Source organism: Protobothrops mucrosquamatus, unplaced genomic scaffold (assembly GCF_001527695.2).
Source record: "Protobothrops mucrosquamatus isolate PMUCROS unplaced genomic scaffold, P.Mucros_1.0 scaffold1261, whole genome shotgun sequence".
Taxonomy (NCBI): Eukaryota; Metazoa; Chordata; class Lepidosauria; order Squamata; family Viperidae; genus Protobothrops; species Protobothrops mucrosquamatus.
The window spans coordinates 49261-55030 of NW_015387467.1; positions in this window are offsets into that span (position 1 = coordinate 49261).

The window sequence follows — 5770 nt, forward strand, 5'->3', positions numbered from 1 at the left end:
GGAATTGGGTATGTCTAGTTTAATGAAGAGAAGGACGAGAGGGGACATGATAGCAGTGTTCCAATATCTCAGGGGTTGCCATAAAGAAGAGGGAGTCAAGCTATTTTCCAAAGCGCCTGGAGGCAGGACAAGAAGCAACGGGTGGAAACTAATCAAGGAGAGAAGCAATCTAGAACTAAGGAGAAACTTCCTGACAGTGGGAACAATTAACCAGTGGAACAACCTGTCTCCAGAGACTCTGCCCGGAGATTGATGACGTTGCAGAAATGAGAATTCCAAGTGGTCCTCCTGCTTCTTCTGGGCCCTCCTAATTCCGAAGTTCGAGGAAAATGCCTCCTCCCCCCAATCCAGACCCACCGATTCCGCCTCTGGGGCTGGGAGCCTTCGTGTCTCTGTCTCTTGTCTCTTTGGGGGCGCTGGCGGGGCGGCATCCATGGGCTCCGCTGGGCTCCCCGATGCTGCTGCTGGCCCGGATCCCCGAAAGCCAAGGGGGGAAGGAAATCCCCGGTAAGGAAGGGGCTGGGCGGGGGGAGGAGGAGATTTGGGGAGGGGGCTGGGAAGCACCCCCAATACTCGTGGGGGGAGAGGGGGAAGAAAGCTGTTAGGTCTTCAGACGGTAAGAGTGACTGGAGCCTGCAACAGCCTCGATCTCTGCGTGGTCTCCTCCCCCTTCCCTCCCCAGTTCCCCCGCAGGAGGGCGGAGAGGGATCCCCTCTTTCCCGATTGTAGCCGAGGTGGGATGTCGCAGCCGGGGCCCTCTCTCGCCCCCCCCAAGTGGCTGGGTCGGAGTCGCCTGCATTGAAAGTGGAAGGGGACGGAAAGCGAAAGAGGAAAACTGAGGCATTTTCACACCAGAATCCACACAAGGAAAAAGCTGCATTTTAGCAAAAGTGTTTTTGCTTTTTCAGAAACCTCCGCTTTTCTTCCCGAATCCAAAATTTGAGGCAAGAGTTGAGCTTCGGTCCCTTTTGGGGGAGGCTCTGAATTTGGGGAGGAGGCCAAGAAACCCCCGCCCCATAATCCCCCGTTGCTCTATCGGGACCTGGAGGGAGGGGGGGAAGTGAGAAAGGATTTGGGGGGCTCTGAATTGCTCCCCTATGGCTCCCCAAAACAATCCCTATTGTGAGGGGGGCTGGAGACCCTCCCTTTGAGTCTCTCCTCGGGGCGGGTGTAGGGGGTCTTTTGGGGGAGGGGGATAAGAAACAGGATCCTCAAAAATCATCCAAAGCAGGTAGTTGGGCTGAAGATTAGGAGAAAGAAAAAAAGTTGGGGGGACCCAGAGATGGTGGGGGTTCTAGGGCTGGGAGACTTCAGGAGTGTCAGTCCAGATGCCCTCATTGTGCCCCCTCCACATATTCCGCGCACCCCAAAAGAAGAGAGAGAGAGGGAGGTATGGATATTACTTTCCCTCCAGCCCAGAAATTTCCTTCCCCTCTCCCCCCACATTTCCTCCCCCTTTAGATCCAACGTTGCCTGCAGAGAGTTAATCGGATTGCTGGACCAGTTGAGCTTCTGCCTGAATTTTTCCAACTGGAGAGGGTGGGGGAGGTTCAGCAGGAAGTTCCTCCCCTCCCCCTCTTTCTTTCCTTCCCCCAGCAACCCCCCCCCCCAGCAAGTTTGCCTACCGCTGGGACCGAAAAAGTTCCCCTTCCCTCCTCCAGGGGGCGTCTTTCAGCCCTCTTCTCCCTTTCTGGGACCTAGAAATGCTTTTTTGGCCTGTTAGGATAAAAACTGGGTTTTTGTTTTTTTTAATACTCAAAATAGAAAAAGAATTAGTGGAGGCTCTTTTGCCTGTTGTCCCCCTTTATATGGATCTTTTGCTTCTTTTCATTCTTTCTTCAGAGTCATTTGCCCTCCGGCAGCTTTTAAGTCCAACAAGCAAACAAATGAATAAAGGAAGCAGGCTAGGATTTGTAACCATCATTTAATGCTTAAATCTAGATGTAACCCCCCCCTCACATCACACAGAATCCTGGTCTGGTGTTTCCTCTGCCTTGAGAAGAAGTTGATTCAAAGGCTGAGAAATTTTGTTCAGCCAATTTTGAGGGACTGGGAGAAAAGCCACCCCTTGAAGCCCCCTTTTTGGCAACAGACTTGGCTTCACCTGCAGCCAAATCTCTTCCCTCTGGGAAGGTTCCTGATTTGGGGGGCAAAGAGTCCCAAAACACCCACAAACATTAAAACTGAATGTTGGATCCTAAGAAACACATCCAACTTTCCTTCAGCCCTGAAGCCATGGATTGTTTGAGTTCCTGTTCCAGATTTCTTGCAAGCTGTCTAGATGTATTTGTGTAATATTAATTCTTCGTGTAATAGCATACTTATTAATTTTTTATCCACTGATAGGGTTTCAGAGGCCAAGCCTTGTGCAAATCAAGGATTTTAGCTGCCCGTGTTGCCCTTCGGTGTTTCCAGGAAAGTTTTACTCCTTTGATAGAATCCGAAAACTCTTTCAAGCATCATCACTTAAGAATGCGTTGAGTTTAATGTTCCCACTGTCCGCCCAGACTCTCCAAAAATAATGTGCTGCCACAGAACTAATTAAGTTGTTTCTTCTTACAAGAAGAAAACTGCCACATCCCAGTTGTGGTCCAGTAGCACCAGCAGCAGAGTCAGGCGAGGAGGAGCGGGAGGGGGAGCCTGGGTCCACCTCACAGCCTTTGCAAGGCCCTGATAAGGAAGCAGAATCAGAGGCAGATACAGAGCTGGCGCCGTCTGTCCGGGCCCCGGCAGAGAGGCAGCTGTCTTTGGGGCTTGAGCTGAGTGAGGGGTAGGAGCAGATGGGGCCGTCCCAGATGCACAGAAGTGTAGAGAAAGTAGAAGGGAGGGGAGGAGAGGAGAGGAAGGGAAGACAATAATTAGCCTGACTCTCAGGGAGAAGAGGACCTAGACGCTAGCCAGTCCCTCCCTGGCTGGGAAATAAATACCGTTTCCCCCAAAATAAGACCCAACCGGAAAATAAGCCCTAGCATGATTTTTCAGGATGCTGGTAATATTAAGCCCCAGTTAAGATCGTCAGCCAGACGGACACATTTAGTACCGTATTTCCCGGTATATAAGTCCTAACCGGAAAATAAGCCCTAATGTGTCTTTTGGAGCAAAAATTAATATAAGACTTGGTATTTTCGGGAAAACATGGGTAGGAGGGTTTGGGAGTGGCCGGTTCTTGCAGACCACCCTTCGTTTTCCAGGATAGACCAATCAAGTCGGCTTCCTTGGCATCCGGGCTACTTGCTCTGTACTGGAGGTGCCAACTGGGTTTCCCTGCTGGGAACTAACAGGGATCGAACTTGCCTCAGCCTCAGGTGTGAACAGGGGCTGTTGCCTGCTTAGCCTAATCCTGGAAAGACTTCCTCTCCGGAGGTCTCCAGTGAACAGAGACAGTTCCTGCCCTGTGTCGGAAGGGGGAAAGGCTTCATTTGGTGACGACATCTTTTCGGCTTCGTCTACCCAATCTGAACAAAGATTGTTCCTGCCCCGTTTTAATAAAGGGGTTTGTTTTACTCGTGAGGGGGCAGTTTCTCATTACATGCAAAGGCTGGGTCAGAACAATCCCAGGAGGGAAAGAGGCCTTTGACGGGGAGATCCTGGACATTTGCTCCTTCCGGAAATTATGGAATATTTGAGGGCAACCAACAGAGATTTCCTTCTCCGCAAATTCAGTCTGGAAGCAAAGCATATTTTCACTCCTAAATTCTTCCCTGAAAAAGTTGAAGGATAATTAACTGTTAATCAGAAAACCCCTCAATGGAGAGAGACGTTCGCAAAGAACTCTGAGCTGGAGTGTTTAAGGACCCTCTTGGGGAGCTCACCCAGCCCCCCTCCATTAATCCAGCAGAGTTTTGCCACTTGGAGCATCCTCCCCCCCGGGACCCCCTGGGGCTGCTCTCTTGAGGGATCTGGGGGCTGGGGGGGGGGCTGGATGGGGAACAAGGGGTTTTGACTGAACACTGGCAAGACCCGAAGGGCTATGGGTGTTGGGAGCTTCAAGATCTGGGACTCTGACCAACTTTTTTCTGGATGGAGTTGAATTATCCCCGTTTGTGATTTTGGACATTCTTCTGGACTCATGACTTCTTTTCAAAGAGCAGGTGGCAGTTACGGCTAGGAGGGTGCTTGCACAACTTTGCGTTAGTTGTGCAACTTTGGCAAATAAAATGAACGAATCAATCAATGAATCAATCAATGAATGAATATTCTGATCTAGTTATCTAGTTAATAAAATGTGGCACCACTTTTCATAAAATCTCTAAAATTATAAGAATTGTGCTGTGTATTCCTTTCTCATCCTGAGGGGGGGGGTTTCCCACGTCCATCACATCTGGCAGGAGGTTCCTTCCCCCTCATGGCTTTTCCAGCATTTATCTCTGTCAGATTTGCCTATTTGGGCGATTCTTCCTTTTTGACGTCTGCAACTTATCCAACTAGGAAAGAATTACGTTTCTCCTTCTTTCAAAATCCTTTTCAATTGTTGTAATTTGCTTTGGAAGATGACTCAAAACAGAATATTTTCAGGAATGAAAAGGGGTCTTGGCCTCAACTAACCAACTTGGTCTCCTCTTCTGGACCCTCCTGTGTCTCTCCCATGTCCCTCCTCCTCCTCCCGTCCAGCCAAGCCCACCGTCTCCATCTCCCCCACCAAGCTGAACCCTGCTTCCCCCCACACCATCCTCCTCTGCACCGCCAGGGGCTTCTACCCCGTGGAGATCGAGGTCTGGTGGCTGAAGAACGGGCGGCCGGAAGAGGAGGGCGTGGCCTTTGGGGAGGGGGAACAAGGGGTTTTGACTGAACACTGGCAGCTCCAGGTGATGCTGGAGACCCAGCCCCAGCGGGGGGACGTCTACGCCTGCCAGGTGGGGCACGCCAGCCTGGAGGCCCCCATCACCGTCCAGTGGGGTGAGCCCCTCCCCTCCCTCCCCTCCTCCTCTGGGGACCCCATCCTGCCTGAGAAGGGGGGAGAGACCCTCCTTGTGGGGGGAGCTGGGATGGAACCTCCTGGGGGGGGAAACTGGCCTTGATCCTCCTGCTCAGGGGAGGCTCCTTCTCCTTCCCCAGAGCCCTGTTCCTCCAACTCTGCCAGGAGCAAACTCTGGACAGGGATTATGGGGGCCCTGATTGGGGTGATGTTCTTTGCCATGGGGCTCTCCCTCCACCTGACGAGCAAGAAAGGTGAGTCTGGGGGGGCTGGATAAGGGATTGTGGGGAGGGGACCATCCAGGGGAGGCATCTCGTGAAGCTTAGCAGATGGCAAGGAGGTCCCCTTGGAAATTTGCTTGGGAAATTCTGTTCTTTGAGAGTCTACTGTATAAGTGAGGATTGTGCAACCTATTATGGGCTATCGATGGGGAGGGGGACCCTGAGTCCTCTAGCCCATGAAGGGTCCTGATTGACTCTTTTTCTCCTTCCAGCAACTCCCATCCAGCCTCCTGCAGGTGAGTTTCTCCCCAGGTTATAGATGTTTCTTTAACATTTGTTAATTGTTACTTTTTTGTAAAAAAATGTGCCTGAACAAAACCTCCTTGCTGTGGATAACACAATTTTTTGAAATTTGGGGCAGCTTTTCCTTACAGAGACCTGAAAGTGCATTGCAATCAAAAAAAAAACACACACATAAACACTTAAATGTGGCCCAGGATGTTTCCAAGTCTGGGGAAATTGCAAAAGGGAAGGGAAGTCTCCTTGTGACATTTCACACAATTTCTGGCAAAGTGACACCCAGCCTTGCTGCCACCTCCATGGTCGCTGGTCCTTTGCATCCTTTTCCTCCCTG